At 34.4% G+C, this 14,779-nt stretch overlaps 1 protein-coding gene across 2 annotated transcripts in view; it reads left to right on the top strand.

The window, feature by feature from the left end:
• Nucleotides 1-14,779, top strand: part of LOC308623373 (BEN domain-containing protein 6) — a 137,276-nt gene that overhangs the window by 57,411 nt on the left and 65,086 nt on the right. The window lies entirely within an intron of this gene.

Below are 14,779 nucleotides of genomic sequence, written 5' to 3'. Positions count from 1 at the left end.
TAAATGGTGATACTGCTGCATTCTGTTTTGTTTCATTTATTTATTCATTCATTAAGCAAATAGGTCTTGAGTACCTACTGTGTATCAGGTGATATGTTACAAAGTAGGAATACATTAGTAGTAGAGACAGTCATTCAGTAAATGTTTTATATATAATGTAAAATTGCTAATAAGTGCCACAAAGGAGAAAGGTGTTTAATGCTATGAGAGCTTACTACAAAACATTTATCTATTTCTGAATGTTACACTGTTTTAAGTATACTGTATTTTGATATAACATAGTACCTTCCTCATTAATCTATTTCAAAGTCTTTTAGGTAGTTTTATGTATTTTACTTAGATTAGTTTTAAAGTTTATATTAATTCCTTTTGAAATTGTATTGAATTTATGGACCAACTTTGTGTAAATCAATATCTTTATAATAGTGAGCCTTTATATCCAAAAGTATATGTTTTCCATTTCTTCTATTTTCCTGTATATGTATCTTTAAAATAATTTTCTACTGTGGTAAAATACGTATAACATAGTTTACCATCTTAACCATTCTTAAGTATACAGTTCAGTGGTATTAAATACATTCACATTATTGTGTAACTATCTCCACCATCTACCCACATAACTCTGAAACCCTGTACCCACTAAGTGATGTCTCCATTCTCCCCTCCTCTAGCCCTACCATCCACCATTATACTTTGTGTCTTTATGATGATTTTGACTACTCTAAGTTCCTCATGTAAGTGGAATCATACAATATTTGTCTTTTTATGACTGGCTTATTTCATTAGCGTAATATCCTCAAAGTTCATTCATGTTAGTGTCTTGTAGAATTTCCTGTCTCTTTAAAGTTGAATAACATTCCATTGTATGTATATACCATATTTCACTTAGCCATTGATCATATAGTAATTCTATGTTTAATTTTTTGAGGAACATTATACTGTTTTCTGTAGTGGCTGTACCATTTTACATTTCCACCAGTGGAGCACAGGGTTCATTTTTTCTACATCTTCACCAGCACTTGGGGTGTGTTGTGTGTGTGTGTGTATGTTTGATTTTTGGATAGTAGCCATCCTAATTGGTATGAAGTAGTGTCTTTTCATACTTCTGATTTGCATTTCCCTAATAATTAGTGATATTGAGCATCCTTTCATGTGCTTACTACTCATTTGTATGTCTTCTTTGGAGAAATGTCAATTTAAGTCTTTTGCACATTTCTTAATTGGTTTATTTCCCTTTTGTTGTTGAGTGTTAGGAGTTTTCTGTATATTCTGGATGTTAATCTTTTATCAGATATATGAGTTACGAATATTTGGTCTTATACTGTGGGTTGCCTTTTTATTCTGTTGATAGTGTCCTTGAATGCACAGCATTTAAAAATTTTTATGAAATCCAATTTTTCTGTTTCCTTTTTGTTATTTGTACCTTTCCTGTCATATCCAAGAAATCATTGCCAAATCCAATTTTGTGAATCTTATGGCCTATTTCTGCTTGTAAGTGTATACTTGTTTTAGATCTTATATTTAGGTTCTTAATCCATTTTTGAGTTAATTTCTGTGTATGGTTTCAGGTAACGATCCACCTTCATGCTTTTGCATGTGAATATCTAGCTTTTCCAGTATCATTTGTTGAAAAGACTGCTTTTTTCCCATGGAGTGGCCTTGGTACCCTTGTTGAATTGAGCGTAAATGTGAGGGTTTATTTCTGGGCTCTGTAGTCTATTCCATTGGTCTAATGTGTTCTTTCCTCATGCCCATACCACACAGTTTTGATTATTGTAGCTTTGTAATAAGTTTTGAAATCAGGAGTCCTCCACTTTTGTCCTTTTTCAAGATTGTTTTGGCTGCTCAGGGTCTCTTGAGATTCCATATGATTTTTAGAATGGGTTTTTCTGTTTCTACATGAAACAGTATTAGAATTTTGATAGGGGTTGCATTTGAAGTAGATCACTTTAGGTAGTATTGACATTTTAATAATGTTAAGTTTTCCTATCCATGAACATGGGATACGAGTCCATTTATTTGTATCTTTTAAAATTTCTTTCAGTAACGTTTTGTAGTTCTCATTGTGTAAGCTTTTAACTTGTTTGGTTGAGATAATTCCTAAGTATTTTATTCTTTTTGATGCTCTTATAAATGGAAATGATTTTATAATTTCCTTTTCAGATTATTTTTCTTTGTGTATAGAAATGCACCTGATTTTTGTGCATTGACTTCATGTCTTGCTGCTTCACTGAATTCATTTATTAGTTCTAACAGGTTCTTTTTGGAATCTTTAGTGTTTTCTACACATTAGATCATATCATTTGCCAAAAAGATCATTTTACTTCTTCTTTTCCATTTTGGATGCCTTTTGTGTCTTTTTCTTGCATAGTAGCTCTGGCTAGAACTTCTAGTACTATGTTGAATAAAAATGATGAAAGTGGGCATCCTTGCCTTGTTCTTGATCTTTGATTAAATGTTTTCAGTCTTTCACCATTGAGTGTGATGCTCGCTGTGTGTTTTTTGTATTGGATTTTATTATGTTGAGGTGTTTTCTTTCTATTCCTGTTGAGTGTTTTTATCATGTAAGTGTGTTGAATTTGTCAAATGCTTTTTTTCTTTTTTGCATCAATTGAGATGGTGATGTGGTTTTTTTTCATGCTGTTGATGTGGCATATACACTGATTGATTTTTCTTTGTTGAACTTTCTTGCATTCAGGAATAAATCCCACTTGGTCATGATGCATAATCCTTTATACGCTGCTGAAATGTTTGCTACTATTTTTTTTTTGAGGATTCTTGTAACAATGTTCATAAGGAATATTGGTCTGTAGTTTCCTTTTTTTATAGTGTCTTTGTATGGCTTTGGTATCAGTGTAATGCTGGCCTCGTAAAACAAGTTAGGAAATATTTCTTTTTCTTTAAAGTTCTGGAGAAGTTTACTAGGTTTGGTATTAGTTCTTCTTTGTATGTTTGGTAGAATTCATCAGGGCTTTTCTTTGTTGGGAGATTTTTGATTAATTATTCAATGTCCTTACTAGTTATAGGTCTATTCATATTTTCTTTTTCATTAGGATTTACTCTTGATAGGTTTTATGTTTTTAGGAATTTTTCCATTTCATCTACATTACCGTAACTTATTGGCATACTATTCTTTTAGTACTTTCTTGTAATCCTTTTTACTTCCTTTGAATTTGTAGCAATGTCCCCACTTTTTTTTCTGATGGTAGTAATTTCAGTCTTCTCTCTCTCTCTTTTCTGAGTCTGTCTAGCTACAGGGCTTTCAATTTTCTTGACTTAATTTTAAGAAACAGCTTTTGGTTTCACTGACTTTTTAAAATTGCTTTTATATTCTCTTTTTTGTTTATCTCTGCTTTAGTTTTTATGATTTCCCTCTTTCTGGCAGTTTTAGGTTTAGTTTGGTCTTCTTTTTCTAGTTACTTAAGTTGTAAAGGGAGGTTGTTGATTTGAGATCTTTCTTGTTTTTAGGTGTTGATTTGAGATCTTTCTTATTTTTAGTATAAGCATTTATAGCTGTAAGTTACCCTCTCAGTATTGTTTTTGTTGCATACCACATTATCCTGATACTGAAACCAAAATATTTTAGGAAAACAACAAATCATTGTCTCTCGTGCACATAAGATGCAAAAATTCTTAGGTAAATCTCAGCAAATCTAATCCAGCAATATATATAAAGTAAAGACTTTGAAGAATTTATCCCAGCAATGCAGATTTGTTGCAACATAAAGAAAATCCATCAGTATATTTCTCCACATTAACAGTATCTAGGGTAAAAACCATAATCATCTTACTAGATATACAAAAGATACTATAAATGGAAATATGCTTAAACTGATTAGGATCATGTATGAAAACCTGCGTATAATATCATAATTAATATATTAGATAGAATATTTTCCCTGTAAGATCAAGAACAAGGTGTGATGTTTGCTCTTACCACTTCTGTTTGATATAATACTGAAAGTCTTAGTGCAGGAAGGCAACTGAAGAGAAAAGAAACATTCTAATTGAGAAGGAAGTAAAATTGTCTTTATTCACAAATTACATAATCTTGTATATAGAAAATGCTAAAGAATGATTGAAACAATGATAGTTTAAAGACTCCCGGACCTGGGACATCCCTGGTGGTCCAGTGGTTAAGGCTTCACGTTTCCATTGCAGGGGGCCCGCGTTTGATCCCTGGTCAGGGAACTAAGATCCCACATGCTGCATGCTGCGGCCAAGAAAAATAAAGACTACCAGACCTAATAAAAGAATGTATTAAGATCACAGGATATAAAGTTAATAAACAAAAATTCCATGTATTTCTATAACTAAGCAGCAAAGAATTAGTAAATGAAATTTATTATTCACAGTAACCAAAACATGGAAGCAACCTGAATGATCATCGATGGGTGAATGGATAAAGAAAATGTGGTACATACATATGGTGATACTATTATTCAGTCTTAAAATAAAGGAAATCCTGCCATTTGTGACAATAAGGATGAACCTGGAAGACATTATGCTAAGTGAAATAATTCAGGCACAGAAGGACAAATACTACATGATACTACTTACATGAAGAATCTAAAACAGTCAAACTCATAGACGTAGGAAGTAGAATGGTGATTGCCAGGGACTGGCAGGAGGGAAAAGCAGGGAGGTATTATCAGAGGGTACAAAATTTCAGTTATAAATAATTTCTAGAGTTGTATATAGCATAGCACCTATGGTTAATAATACTGCATTGTATACTTAAAATTTTTCTAAGAGGGTAGTTTTTTTATGTTTTTAAGGAGTATGATTTTGTTTCCTTCTCATTTATATTCAGATGCTTTTAACAGAAGTTTGAAATTATCTTTCTCTGATTTCATCTCATTAGTTTCGAGTGATCTTAGTGCCACTCTAAATACATATACACATGCATATATATGTATGTTTCTAATAAGCATACCTCATAATTATTTCTCTATACATTTGTACATTTTTGATTGTACTAGATAGTCATATGAAAATGAAAAATTCTTTCAAAAACTACCAAATTCAAGCATCTGCTTGGATTGTTCAATATTAAAATTTGGGACTTAACCTGTGGCCTAGAACTCTGTATTTAGTACCTTTGACTCAGTCAGCTGAACAAGTTCTTGCTGCACATTTTGTGGCTTTTTTCTTAGGCCAGCTGCAAGTGCCTGTTTGCTTTGATATTGGTCTTTTACAGTTGGTGCCTTCTAAATATCACAAAATTGGCTGGTATGGATAAGGATAAAATAGCCCAATCATTTAAAATATACATACATGAGATCCATTATTATGCTCATTTGGGAATTTTGTCTGCACTTTAGTTAAAGTAATAGATCTGACGCTTCCTTATTCCTGGTTCCTAAAATAAATCTGCAAGTCAGATCCGCAAATCATTAAATGTAATTTAAGTGGGCTTTATTTTAAATTATACTTGTTTTTTAAACCACTTTATTGAGGTATGACTGATATAAAAAATCTGTACATATTTAATGCGTACAACTTGATGACTTTGGAGGTGAGTATATATCCATTTTGGTGAAACCATCCCCACAATCTATGCCATAAACATATACATCGTCTCCAAAAGTTTCCTCCTGTCCTCTTTATTTACTTCTTTTGTGTGTGATAGGAACACTTAAAATAAGATCTAGCCACTATGGGTTTAAAAAACAAGTGTAATTGAAATAATAAGAGGCTTCCCTGGTGGCGCTGTGGTTAAGAATATGCCTGCCAATGCAGGGGACACGGGTTCGAGCCCTGGTCTGGGAAGATCCCACATGCCGAGGAGCAGCTAAGCCCGTGCACTGCAATGAAGAGTAGTCCCCACTCACCACAACTGGAGAAAGCCCGTGTGCAGCAACGAAGACCCAACGCAGCCAAAAATAAATAAAATAAATTTATTTTAAAAATAATAGCAATTATAATTAAATGATAACAAGTATAATAATTAAATAATAAGTATAATTAAAATAAAAACAAGTATAATTTAAAATAAAGCCCGTTTATAATAGCATTAAAAATCATACAGTAGGAATAAACTTAAAATATGACAGATCTATACAGTTAAAATTACAAAATATTTCTGAGTAAAAACAAAAGTAAATGGAGACTTATACCACTTGAATTTATTGTCAGTTCTCTCCAAATTGATTTACAGTTGAATGTTATCCCAATCAAAATCACAGTAGGCTTTTTTAAAAATAGAAATTGACATGGCTATTCTAAAATTTATATGTATGCAGAAAATAGCCAGAACAATTTTTAAAAAGAATAATGTTGGAGGCTTTACATTATCCAATTTCAAGACTCATTAAAAAGTAAAATGCTGCAGTAATCCAGACATTGTGTAGTGGCAGAAAGATAGACATATATATTAGTGGAACAGAATGGAGAGTCCAGAAATAGAGTCACATAGACGGCCAATTGATTTTCTACAAAGATGCCAGGGTAATTCAACTGTGAAAGGATACCCTTTTAACAAATTGTGCTGGATCTACTGAAAACACATATGGAAGAAAATGAATAGGTAGGCCAGAGACTGGGAGAAAATGTTTGCAATACCTATGTCTGACAAACAAATTGTATCCAGAGAATCTATGTAACTCACACTTCAATAAAAAGTGAAGCAGGGCTTCCCTGGTGGCGCAGTGGTTGAGAGTCCGCCTGCCGATGCAGGGGACACGGGTTCGTGCCCCGGTCTGGGAAGATCCCACATGCCGCAGAGCGGCTAGGCCCGTGAGCCATGGCTGCTGAGCCTGCGCATCCGGAGCCTGTGCTCTGCAAGGGGAGAGGCCACAACAGTGAGAGGCCCGCCTACCGCAAAAAAAAAAAAAAAAAAAAGTGAAGCAAACCAATAAAAAAATTGGGGAAAGACTTGGCATTTTACAATGGAAGGCATACGAAATGCAAATTAGCACATGAAAACTACTGAACATCATTAGTCTTCAGGAAAATGTACAATAAAACTATAATGCGATACCATTACATACACCCTGTAGCAGTTTACTCTTCTTGAGATTCTTATCTCTCTGGTTCTCTGTGTACTTGTGGCTTCTTTCTCTTTTGCTATATTCCTCCTCTTTACTGTCCTCTTTTCTGTCTTGCAGTTTTTGATTACTTGGGCTGCTTTCCTTCTTGTGTTTCCTTACTTTGCCTATTCTACTTCCTGTTGACTTCGTCAGTTTTCCAAGAGAATAAATATAATTGGGTAATACTTCATTGTATGGCACAACTGATATGTTTGTCCACCTCATTATCCTCTGGCTTGTTGATAGATATGTGCCTTGAAGGTTAAGCATTCGTCCCAACCAGGTACAACCTGAGTACTCTTGAGATTATCAGGGTAAGTGCCTATTTCATTCCTTGCTTTATGCCCAGTGCCCAGGCCAATAGTTGTCCCTAATAGGATGTTCAATAAATAATTTGTTGAATGAATGAGCTACCTCTGAGGATGAGGTTGAATGTGGCTCCTTCCCTTGTAAGGGACATGATATGTCATGTTCAGAATATAATTCTTCCAAAATGATACTTTCAAGGAACTATGCAACTTCTTGTTCTTTTTGAAGATCTGGAATAGCCTAATACTTAGGAGCACTGACCCTGGAACCTGAGTCTCAGTTTGAATCATAACAGGCAGTTTTACTATGTTTGTGACTTTGAGCAAATTACTTAATCTCTTAGTATTTCACTTCCCTTACGTGTCAATGGAGATAACAGTATCAGCCTCATAGCATGTATTGTTGTAGGGATCAAATAATTTAATGATGTCAGGTGCCTAGGAAGAGTACTTGGCACTTAGTATGATGGGAGGGTTCATAGTTATTATTATTACCATTATTATTATTATTATTATTGATTTGGAGGGGAAAAGCATTACTAAGAACAGGTACAGAATGTAAGTCAGAGTCTTCAGAGCCTACAACTTCTTTTATCAATGTAATTTTTTTTCAGGCAAGCCTTTTCTCTTTTTCTCCTCTCACTCCCCATTTTAAGAGAAGAAGTTAAATTACAGAGGTGTTTAAACATTAGAAATCACTGTGGAATCTTACAAAAACACTTTGAAGTCAGTAGAGAAAAGATACTCGATAAAGCTTTGCTCCACGTCTATTTCATCCTAACTTCCCTTTGTGGGAACGACTGTGTATTTTTTTATTCTCAATTCCAGGCCCCTCCCTTAGAGGACAGGCATGCTCAGTGCCTTAACCCTCACATCTCTGATGCTGTCATTCATATCTTTTTTGGGGAACCTTTAATTATCAACCTTAGAACATCCTATGAATCTTCATTAGGAAATTCCTTTTGAACTTTTGCTGAAAAGTAGTTACTGTGCACTGTATGTGTAGCAGCTGTTTGCCTAAGTTAAAAAAAAGTTGACCGTTTTAATTTGCTTTAAAAATATCCACTGGCACTGGTTCTCATTACAGATGTGTGGTTGTAACATTTCATTTTTAAAATGTGTATCCATCTTTTTTCAGTTCTAAAGGAGTCCAAAGAAACCATCTAAAACCTTAAAAATAACCACTAAACCTACAGTGTTTTTGGTTTTTAAAAATTCTCAAGGGAGGACATTTTTTATCTTGGACTTAAGCTTCATACAGGGTGGCCCATTTAAAAGAGGCCCTGTACACAGCCACATTATTAAATAGGAACTGTTTTAAATGGGCCACCCTGTAAATCAGGACTTTTTTTCCAATGGATATTTACTTCTTTGCACACTTGTGAGTTTAGTTCAAGTTTTCAGTTACTATGCTTGATAAGCATCCCTGAAATTTAAATTTGGGCACCTCAGTGACATTGAAATGCACAAATCTGAGTTCAGAGACATTTAGAAACTTGTAAATTTGTGTTTTGAGAGATCATGTTTGGATCTCTTTGAAAATTGGGCCAACATTCTATGCGAATCTCCTTTTTCAAAACATTTTTTTTTAATGGATGAAATACAAATAAACTGAAAATGGAAACTTTAACATAAACAGTAATACAGCCTTGGACTTTCTTTTACTGGAAATCTTTAAAAACAGGAAAGATGTCCACTTTTTTTGGAATAGGTTAGGGTCAGTAGTTCTTAATATTTTTAATCCAGAATTTCTAAACATACTCTATTCTGTTTACTTACCAAAAGTTAAATCTGTGCTAGAAATGAGATAGAAATAATACCTTATTTGAACCATAATGTATCTGATTCAGGTTTTGCTCAAACCTGCTCCCCAGAATGTGTAGGGCAAAGAGTAAGAATTTAAATGAAGGCACACATACCATGTGTCATCATAAATATACCTGAAATCACAAATCAGAACAGGAAGAGAAGCAAGAAAATGAATCCTTGGCACTATTTGAAAATGGTTCTTTGTAATGCAAGAATCTTTTGCATTCATGCTATGTCAGAGAAAGATTTGAGAACTTCAGCATTTCTACCACCTAATCCTCCCAACTCCCCAGAGCAGTGTGCATTTCCCATGTCAGTAGTAACACAACCCACAAACTTTCATGGCATTCTGATGCAGTAGCCTTTTGTTTTGAGAAATGTGGAGAAATTTTTCCCTAGGGGCTGAATGGTGTCATTCATGAGAATGGATGATTTTGGTTATGTGCCAGTGATGAGTATTGATGTAGTTGTGTTCGTGACATTTAGTCTCAGGTAGAGTTCTCGCTTACCACATCTTAAGGTAATACTGTTAAACTCAAGTATGAGTTTTATTGATTGATTGTAGAAATCTTAACTTTTACTTTAAATATAAATAGAAGCTGTGTCTCCAAATTTGTATGGCTCTACTAATATACTACCACAGGGGTCTTTCTGTACATTTCCCTGACTCTAATATTTGCCCAAAGAAGTTTTTCTTATCTTAGTACATTATAGGTCATTATCATCTTGGGACCATGGTTAATGGCTTGGATGGAACCTACCACCTTATTTTAATTCTACACATTATAGAAAACAGTACATTGGGAAAACAGATTAGAAAAAATTTCAGATAAAGTGTTTGTATAAATTGGAAACCTGAGAAGGAAAAACAAAATGAGGAGTTATAACAGCTAAATCTGGCCTAGATCCATCAGCTTTCTCTTTAACATTCCTAGTAAACTCACATTTTCAGAGATGTTCTGTTAAAGCACAGGATGAAGATAACATGTGGTATCTTATAATTTGAGTTCTTCTTAACTCTTAAAATATTCTACATTATACAAGCCAAAGTTAAATGATTGATGTATACTCTTAAAATAACAAAAAGGCAATCTAACAACTCTGGTAGCCTTGATGTTGCTGACTGACTTTATTTTTACTGAGTGGCCTCAATCCAAGACAATGTCCTGATTATTATTTTTTTTCCTAAAGAAGTATGGCTTGTGCTCAGATTTAAAGCATTAACAGACCATTTAAAGAAAATGTTATAACATAACTACTGCAAGAAAGAGCTCCTGGGCAAGGTAGGTATGCTTTTATTTGCCTGAGGAAAAGGTTTCTTTTATTCTTTAATGTGAAGCTCCATCTTGAAAAAAAAGTATTGACGTGGATCCAAATGAATTTCCTGGTTGCTTGTGTTACCCCCATTGGGAAAGAAGGTGGTCTTGGTGGTCATTTCTTGGATTACTCAGGAGCACACTATGCCTAATGAGAAGAAATACGCCATTTGGACATTGAGGACACCTGGGCCCCTAATTGCAGCAACTTAATTACTCAGCTGCTTCATTCAGGAAACTTTCACCTGACATCAAGAGGCAACAAGATAAGTAAGTATGACTGATTTTCTGTCTGCTTGTTAGATGTCCACCTTAGCCAAAGAACATCTGGTTTGAGGTATTGAGGAAAAACACAAAAAAACAAGGAATGACTTGTTTGGTAGCCGTATCATGTAAAGAAAGTCCATTTAATTTTAACATGACAATTTTAATGCACAGTTTTATTTCAGACTTAATATTTTATTTGTTCATTAAATGATGACGTGTTATTTGAGTACTGTAATGATAGTCTTACAAAGTGAAAAATGGTCTTAACACTTTGTTATGTTTGTGTATTAGTTTCCTAGAGCTTCTATAACAAAGTATCAAAAACTGGGTGGCTGAAAACCACAGAAACGCATTATTCCATGGTTCTGGAGCCTGAAATTCCAAAATCAAGGTGTCAACTGGACCATGCTCTCTCTCTGAAGGTTCTAAGGGAGAATCCTTCCTTGTCCCTTCTAGCTTCTGGTGTTTGCCAGCAGTTCTTGACATTCCTTAGGATGGAGATGCATCACTCCAGTCACATTGCTATCTTTTCCCTTTGTGTCTGCACCTGGTCCTCCCTCTGTGTATCTGTCTCTGTGTCCAAATTCCTCCTTTTTATAAGGATATTGAATTAGGGCCCACCCTGTTGGACTTGCTTTAACTTCATTACCTCTGTGAAGACCCTATTTCCAAATAAGTTCATATTTATTATTTTAAATGTGAATATACAATATTTCAAGAAGCTTACCAATTTCAAAAATTGGTAAGCTGTACATACAGCTTTAAACAACAGTATGATGCTTAATCGCTTGTTGTTTACTACATGTTTTGACAAAATAATGATTTTTTTCCCCAGAGTGGAATAACTTTCTTGCGTATACTAACTAGATAGAAGCTGCAATAAATGAGTTCTCATTGTCCTTAGATCAACTCAGGCTCTAGCTCAAGCTCTTCTTATTCAAAGAAGTACTTCTTGATTGTTTGGTCTTATTCCTTTCTCCTCTCTGAACACCAGTAGCAGCTATGGTCAGTACCTTCTAGAATCACTCTAAACTCACGTATTATTTGGTATTGGTGCTTGATCACACCAAGAGTTGGCCAACTATGGCCCAAGGGCCAAATCTTGACAGCTGCTTGTTTTTGTATATCATGTGTAACTAAGAATGCTTTCTACCTTTTTAAATGGTTGGAAAAAAATCAGAGGAATAATAATATTTTGTGACATGTAACAATTATGTGAAATTCAGATTTTAATGATCATTAATAAAGTTTTACTGGAATATAGCCATGCTCCTTCATTCATTAATGGATTGTCAGTGGCTGCTTTGTTGCTACAGTGGCAGTTGTGTAATTGCGAGAGAGACCTCATGGCTCACAAAGGTGAAAATATTTACAGTCTGGCCTCCCATAGAAAAAGTTTGCTGGCCCTGGATTTACCAATAATTTATTCCCAACCTGTTAGTCTACCTCACATATGAAAAAAAAAAAAGTAGGTAATCAATATAATTTTATGTTCGACTATAAAAAGGACAGTTGTACTGGTTTATTTGTTTGCTTGTTTACCAGTTGCTACATATTATTTTTAGAGTTCACAAGGACTTGGTGTTAGTCATGTTTGTGTTTCTCAGCCTTTAGTGGAGGACTGGTTATGGTTCAATGAATATTGTTAAACAATTAAATTTATATGTAAATTAAGATGTATATGTGTGTTGGACAACTAAGTAGCATACCTAGAATATTTAGCTGATGTAAAGAAATTTATCCCAAGTCCTCCAACATATTGATGATAAAGCTGAAAGTAGAGCACATATAGACTCTTAAATTTACACCTTTCGTCTATAATATACAATCCAAAATGAAAGAATTTAGTGAGTTGCAGATGATTATTATTCTTGTTAACTAGATCTGGGAGTTTAGTATTCAACGTGATCTATCTTAGAAAGAAAATACACACAAAGCGCTCCTCCTTGTTTAATTTGAAAAACACCTCCTTCTGATGTGACCCCTCTCCAGCAGTGCTCCCATTTTGTTTCCTTTTCACAAAAATTAAAAACAAAACTCTTTTATGGGGATAAGAGCAACCCTCTCTTCTATCTTTGCTCTTTTAATGATCTGTGTGGTGATTTAGCCTTAAGACATTAGGATGAAGTTAGTTGCCAGAATAAAATTAATGATGGTTGGTTTAGTACCCTTTCAAAATCCACTGTTTTGTTTTCTTAGCAAATAGATTAAAAAGAGACATTTTAAATATCAATATTTTATACATTTAAAAATATAAATATTTTTATAAATATAAATATTATTTTTATTCCAGCGGTGCCACCAAATTGTTCTTAAATTAAGTTTTTTAGAGAGAAAATGTATAAGGGCTTTAACTATAAAGCGTATGTGAGTTTAAGAAAATTGAGGTAGTTATACTAAATTGAACCATGGTTTTTCTGTTATGTGTTATTCCTATAACATTTAGTAAAAGTGCTACGGACAACCTTGTTAGTTTTCTACTTCCTCACCAATCCCCTTCTCTCACCCCAATCTGGAATAGATTGTTGTAGACTATTGCATTTTAACAGCATAATAAAGCTGTGAAATATAGCGAATATACCTATGTGAAAATATAATAAGGGTAAACAGATTAATTTGGCACTTTCTTTTTTAAAGTTAAAGCTTATGTATGTAGAAAATTAGTGTTTCCTTACTCTGGCACTCTTTATTTTCCTCTTTCATTTTTAAAAAATGAAACATCTCTTTCACTTAACTTTTTTCACTTAGGGTTCTAAGAACACATCTATAAGTAGAAACAAGCTCTCTGAACTTAATGAGGAGTTGAATAGTACAATATGAACAATATAATTTGAAATGTTAAATGTTATTTCGATTCATCCACCTGTGAAAGATATATTTTGACAATCACCTGAACATAATTTCTTAGCCTTGTGAATCTTTTGAATGAGGAGGAGGAGCTCGCTGAAGCTGAGAGAACTCAGATTGTGTTATCTCATATTCTGGTTCCTTATTAATACCGAGGGAGACAAATTGTTACACTTGTTTGAACCTTGGGAACCTCTGGGCTCCAGGGCATGGAGCATTACACTTTCCCCTTTTCCCTCTCAGAGTGGCCTAAGGATTCTGTCTATAAAGGCTAAGCAGAAATTCGCCAAGGGGTTTGAGATGTGAAATTTGTTCACGACAAAAGAAGCTCGAATTCTTCTGTGGGAACCTGGAGTTATTTGGGGAAGCCAAATTCTTATGGGCTGAGATTTTTCTCTGTTTATCAAACACTCTGTGTTTGTTATATGAATGGTATTGGTATCTTTAAGCTACAAGGAAAATTTCACTATGAATATAATAATAATCACATACCTTATTAATCAACCTGTCTCTAAGTATCAATTTTTTTTTTTTTTTTGCGGTACGCGGGCCTCTCACTGTTGTGGCCTCTCCCATTGCGGAGCACAGGCTCCGGACGCGCAGGCTCAGCGGCCATGGCTCACGGGCCCAGCCGCTCTGCGGCATGTGGGATCTTCCCGGACCGGGGCACAAACCCATGTCCCCTGCATCGGCAGGCGGACTCCCAACCACTGCACCACCAGGGAAGCCCTAAGTATCAATTTTAATCTCTGTAATCTTTATTATAACACATCTAGTATGATGAAATTAACCCTACACTTACTGTTTTAGTATTTCTGCCTTAAATCATAATTTTTACCAAGTTTTAGTTTGGGAAAGTTTTACATGAATTAGTAGGGTGATTTCTGAACTTTGTTCCAGAACCCCAGTGATTTATGCATATGCATCTGTGATTTATGCTTAAGGGTGCCATGGATTTTCCCAGTTATGCATTTTTAATATTTACAGTAATTCTTGAGACTTAAAAGATGAATTTCATGTCATAAGCGATTTGAATAAATAAGAGAGGAAGCCATTGATTTGCATTTGACTTGGAAGATTTTTTTGTTTAACCTTCCAGTAGATTTCTTCTTCTGGGTCTTGATATGAAAAGCATTTGATGTTCCAATTCTCCATTTTTTTTCCTCTTAATCCTATAAACTTAACTATTGTAGCTTGTTTA

This window comes from Mesoplodon bidens (genome assembly GCF_964165515.1).
Source record: "Mesoplodon bidens genome assembly, chromosome: 10".
Lineage (NCBI taxonomy): Eukaryota > Metazoa > Chordata > Mammalia > Artiodactyla > Ziphiidae > Mesoplodon > Mesoplodon bidens.
Note: the sequence above shows the minus strand (reverse complement) of the source record. Positions and strands in the feature narration are given on the sequence as shown.